The sequence below is a fragment of the Rhagoletis pomonella genome, unplaced genomic scaffold (assembly GCF_013731165.1).
Source record: "Rhagoletis pomonella isolate Grant_MI unplaced genomic scaffold, Rhpom_1.0 Rhpom_scaffold_00002, whole genome shotgun sequence".
Taxonomy (NCBI): Eukaryota; Metazoa; Arthropoda; class Insecta; order Diptera; family Tephritidae; genus Rhagoletis; species Rhagoletis pomonella.
This window is the reverse complement of record NW_023458556.1, coordinates 14,848,307-14,854,306: the sequence shown is the minus strand read 5'-3', so window position 1 is coordinate 14,854,306 and position 6,000 is coordinate 14,848,307. Positions and strand designations below refer to the sequence as shown.

At 36.2% G+C, this 6,000-nt stretch overlaps 1 long non-coding RNA gene across 1 annotated transcript in view; it reads left to right on the top strand.

The window, feature by feature from the left end:
• Positions 1-8: 8 nt before the first annotated feature.
• The window catches only part of LOC118734564, a 45,433-nt gene continuing 39,441 nt past the window's right edge, over positions 9-6,000 (top strand). The window contains exon 1 of the long non-coding RNA XR_004992394.1: positions 9-900. This is a non-coding gene — a long non-coding RNA (uncharacterized LOC118734564). The remainder of the gene's footprint in view (positions 901-6,000) is intronic.

Sequence of the window (6,000 nt, the reverse complement as noted above, 5' to 3'; positions counted from 1 at the left end):
AAACGGGAAATTTTCCAAATAGCTGCTCTATGCGCGACATTTCCCTCTACAAACATTCGCACACGCAAACTTTGTAGTTAGTTCCTTTTTTGATTTCTCTGCGCACAATTGCGTGATTTTTATGCAAAAATCTGCTGCTCACAATTGAAATAGGATGTTCTGTTAGTAGCTTTATACTAGAAAAGAGCAATTGACTAGTCAGTTAAGAGATAAATGTTATGCCATATAACAGCTTCATTAGCAGCCAGCTAGGTCGACCAGTCCGCCAGCTTGCTGCCTGTGAATTTACAGCCGCAAATCAGAGAGTTATTGCGATTACAAAATAACGCTGTGTGGCAAGGAAGGAAGCAGCGTCTGGGCGGCGGCAAAAGCAACGCTAACTGCGAAGCCAGCGAATACCGACTTTGCAAAAAGTTCAATTGCTTCGTGCGAATTAGTAGCACATACTACGTTGAAGCGGTGAGGGTATATGAAAAAGATTTGTTGTGCGTGCAAATGAGTTTGGAAAAAAAAAATAGAATAATAAGTATAAAATACAATAAATGAATGTATACAGCGAAATCGGCTGAAGGGAAAAAAAAATTGTGTGCCAAAAATCGTGATTGTAAAAAGTGCAAGTGTAGTGGTGCAAGCGAATTATGCGAGAAAAAAATAATTTAAATAATTGATAAAAATCGAAGTGTTTGTAACAAAAGCCAAATCTATGCGTATTTAATCAAAGGCACTAAAATAATAATCCAGTAATAATCTACGGCAAATAATTTCGGCAAATGAAGCGCTGTCGCTGATAACTGACCTCATTCAACTTGTTTCAGCGCACACATACATACATAAATGCCATAGCAATAAACCTCTCCGGGTAGCGGCAGCTGTCAAAATCGTTCAGCATATAAATTACAGGTGAGTTGCATACATACACTTTTTCTACGACACTAATACTTAACTAGGTGTTTTGAAATTTAGTTTATTTGTGCTGCATTTTTTTTTTTTTTTGAAAATATCAAACTTATATAACCTTGGGCTGGGTTCAAAGTAAATAGATGATTTTTCTTAGTGTCACGCATTTAGTCCCAAAATACGTGCAGGGAGTGAAAAATCTTTGCTCTTTTATAAGCGGCCTTGGCGTGTCCTTTTGGCCTTCTGACTTTTCTTTAGTCTTTTTTTTTATACGTTTTCGGCATATATTTGTTCGCGTTTTGCCTAGCAGTGACGTAGCTCTGCTTAAGTTTTTGTTTTCTTTTCAACGCCTTTTTTCTTTTATTTATTTCGTGTGTATGCTTTTTTATGTACTTTCATCTGTCAGTTGCGAACCGTAACGAGGATAAGCTAAGCTGCACAGTGGGATGTATTGGATTTAGAATTTTATGAATTTTAAGAATTTTTGATTAAAGTTTATTAAAAAACCATTGCCGGAGTTGGTTAGAGTGGTATGAGCAGCTACGAGTGTTATATGATCGAACTAGAAGTTATAAATACATATGTGACGTTATTATACTCGTATTTGCTCAAAATTTATTGCACTTAACTCTGAGAATCTTTGAACGCTGTGAAGTGAGAATACGTCTGGAAAGGTACCTAAAATGATCTCCTGGTCTTGTGCCTTTTTAACCTTGCGAGCGAGCAATTGTATATACAGTCAGTGTAAAAAATATGCTTACGTTTTTACGATTTTATTTGCACATTTTATTTTTCTTTTTTTTTTATAAAAATATGGTAATTGAGCAGCAAAAACCACAAGAATCAGTTTTTTTTTTTAATTTATACAGAACTCGGGAAAATGCAAGCAATACAAAAAAAAAATTTCTCGATAATTTAAATTCGATTTCTTAGAAAATTTTAAGTAGGAAGTTTTGTAGCAAACTAAATTTTAGTAAGATAAAATGCATGTTTCAAGTCGCCAAAAATTTACCGTTGAGTTTTGAGAATTATTTTGTTGAGGGCGTCTGACGATTTCTTCCACACATAAAAAGATTTAGTTCATGCGCGTTCGCGATAATATACGCATAGAAGAAGAATACGTATGCTATTTTTTAAGCATTTAATGACGTTATTATTGAATTCGGTAAACATTGTTATCGATATTAATAAATTTTGGAGATATCGATGTTTGAGAAAAATCGTTACCTTTTTAATGCCCATAACTTTGCGAAAAATGGGCCGAACTTTAATTTTTAATCGAACAAATTTTCAAGCCTGTATTTCTAAAAATCTTACAAATTCTTAATTTCCCAAAAAACACGTTGTGATTGATTTTCTTAAAATTTTTTATAAAAAAAATTGTCGCTCATTCCGCAAATTTTATGCCTAGCCCGATAATGGGATGAAAATGGGAACTATTTTTTTTTTTAGAATTTTTAATGTCATAAAAAACTAACCAATTTTGTACAACTGAAAACTAAGAACTCTAAGGCCCACTTGCAGAACATCCAGAGTTAAATATATAAATAGAGAGTTAAATAGCTCAGAGTTAAATTGTTATATTCCTAAACCAGACTAAACCAGACAATGTCTTGCAGCATTGAAAATTGGCCCAGAGTTAAGTAACCCGAGCGATTTCTAAATTAAGTAGGCACCACTCTCTCGTTTGTTTACATTTCTTATTAGAATTTGAATATGAAATTTCAAACACTTAAATATGTACATACATACTACATACATAGGTACAAACTGTAAATTGGCCAACGGCACTTCTGGGAGTTGGAATTGGATGGACTACCAACACGGGTGGTGCATTTTAACCGTATATAGTTTTTACGCTAGACTTTCTGAAACCTCAGAGCTGAAGGCGTAAATATGAATACGTGAATATGCATGTATGTATGTATGTATGTATGTACATATGTTTTAAAAAATATTTTTTAAATCTCAATTTATTTTTTCTTGTTACTGACAGAATTGACATATGTATGTATGTAGAGTTAGCAAGTTAACCTTCGAAATTTTCTGGGCTAAATATTTAACAATTTAACTATAGTTTTACTCCTAACCACTGATTTTGCAAGCCAATTTATCAATTTAACTGGTAAACTTTGAGTTAAGTAGATAACCTGCTGTTCTGCAAGTGGGCCTAACTGTGTAGAAATTCTCTACACAATTGCAAATGGAAGTACTACGCCCCCGGCACTTTCTCGTAATCAGTTGGTAAATTCAAAGATTTTTTTTTTGATGAAATGTGAGCAGGAAAAAATGTTGCTCATACGCCATGTACTTACCAGTATCCAACTGTTTGTTCAAACATCAAGGAAAACGATAACAATGATTTGGATTGATGATGATGATTTCTGAGTTCTTGGCGTTGAGTGGCACAGCATTTTTTAGATTTTCATTCATTTAAGAACTCGAAAAAAATCGATACCATTATCGGACATGGGTTAAATATTGCACAATGGAAGACAGTTTTTTTTACAAAACATTTTAAAGGAAATCGATTTGGAAAACAAAATTTTTTGGATGTTGCTCGGGCCAAAGATCGAACCCTGGTACCACAGGTTTGTTGTGGTTTATTAGGGAAACTAATCAGTTTCCAAAAAGCACAGAATTTTTAATAGAAGATTTTCTAAGACAAAAAATATCCAACAATTTTAGATTTTCTGGATTTGAGTGTAAAGATTCTAATTAAAAAGTTCCACAATTCCCAAGAGTATGTAATGAAATTTGTTGTTAAAAAATTCAACTTAAATTTTTAATATATTCTTCTGATCTAATTAATTACTCGAATTTACTTGCCACATAAAATTGTATCATATTTGAAATTGTCTCAATATTGTTCTTAAAAATTTTAAGTTAGTTGTAAATTTAACTACATTTAGATAACCATAATTCGCACACTGTACGTATTGAGTCGTTATTGTCGCGTGCATTTTGTTGCTTGGCAACATTATCACGTATACGTAGTGTAGGACCGAGTCATCCTAACGGCAGTACAGTACATGTGTAGGGCACAAGTAAGAATACAAGATTTATTTGTGTGTGAGTGTGTTTTTTTTATCAAATATGAGTGTTTGCATGTTTGTATTTCCTTGTGTACCCATGTACGCACACAAGTTTTTCCTCGTCCGCTGCTTATTTTACTTTCTTTTCTCTGTTAAATCTTTTTGTCCTCCATAGTAGTGCAGGCTTTTTGTGTCCTTTTTCTACATTTGTTTACATGCAAAAATTTATGTAGATTTTTCTTTGACATCATGTCTTTTGGTATTCCTTTTGTTCTTTGCCACAAGCTTCATCTCAGTTAGGCTTACCACAATTTCAACGTTAAAAGTTGTATGCTGCATTTGTTAGGCTACGTAGGAAAAACGGCGAGAAAATGTAATCTTTTCTGTGTGGAAAAAAAAAGTTTTGTTTATAACATTTCAAATTTTGTTGTGCACACCTCTTCTTATTCTTCCTCCTCTTGGCCATTTCATTTCATTTCATATTCTTTTCTTCTGACCCTTGTTATTCGGCTTTCCTTTCGCTTAATGCTTTGTCATCGTTTGTTCCCCGCACAATGGATTTTATGAAAGAGAAAATTTCCTTACCCATCCTCTGAAAGGACATTTCATTTTAATATTTGTTGACTTTTGCTTTTTAACTTTGCGGTTTTCACGTTATCAGCTTTGCGGGTGTTATGAGAATTCGCTTTTTCGGTTATTGTTGCTTTTGTATAGTATTCGGTAAGCATTTTTCGAGGAATTAAGTCATTATGCTGATGGATTAATGTGCAAGAATGATGAATATAATAATGACAAATGAATAACGCGTAACGAATAGTCACTAAGGACTAAAGACCAATGGTCAACGCTTCTGACTAATGATGACTGATTCATAACCAACCACTTATGACTTATTACTAATGAGCCCAATAACCTATGACTAGTAACGGAGAATAATGACTGATGATTACATTCATGTAGACGAACGCATATTCCACAAAGCTGTCACTGCAGCTTTGCGACGGCCCGCTGGACACCTGGCGGAAACTAGCCCAAATTATCCAGCCGAAGCAGCTATTCTAGCGGACGAGCGCGACTAACTTTGCTAGGCTGTTTCCGGAAATCACCAACCAACCAACAAAAGCGGAAGAAGTGGAAGCAGCACCTGAAGATTTGCAACTTTGCCTCTGTTGTGAGCAAGGTTTGGTCCAACCCGGTGAAGCGCGATGGCAGATTTCAGATCTCATTCGGTAATCATACCTCTTCGGAGTCGGACCGATGCGCGCGCTATTTTAGCCGGCAGTTCACTTTGCATCCACCGGTGGACAGAGCGAGAAGGCTGCACAAACTGCCAAGAGTGCGCCTCTAGTTTTAACCAGTGGTGGCCATCGGTAAGGCGAAAGCCTCCAAAGCAATTGGTCCCGACGGAATATGCAGGCTGATGGTGAAAAAATTTTGTACCGCGGGAGTACAAGGTCCTCATTAAATAATCTCCACTCTCATCATTACCGATGCATGGAAATCAGGAAGAATGATTCCACTTCTAAAAAACCCCACCAACAAAGGAGATCCTTATCTGCCGATAAGTCTCATTTCTCCTGTAGCGAAGACACTAGAGGTCTTGCTACTCTCCCAATGCACGTATCATCTTACTCCTGCGGATCATCAGCATCCGCGGCCTTAACCGCCCATGTGAAAGAACGGTCCTGCAAGCGTTGGATCGTCAAAGCCGTTTGATACCGTCTGCCATGCTCCTAGAAAATTTTAGGGCTTCCTTTTTCCGACAAGAAACTCAAAGGGTAGTCAGCGAATTATCTGAGTTGTCGATATTCGTTCGAGACACAACATTAAAGGCGGGGATAATTAATAACGGAGTTCCATAGGGTTGGGTTCTCTCCCCGCTGCTTTTTAATTTCAGTATCTCGAAACATCCTCAACCACTCCATCACGATGAACTGTGTTCAAAGGCAAACTTTCTCGCTTCTTCACTCCAAGGAGTGTACTCTCCTCCCAACTCTATTCACCACCTGGACGAAAGAGGTCAGGCTACAATTGGATGACAACAGAAAAAGACTCGATGTCTATTTAT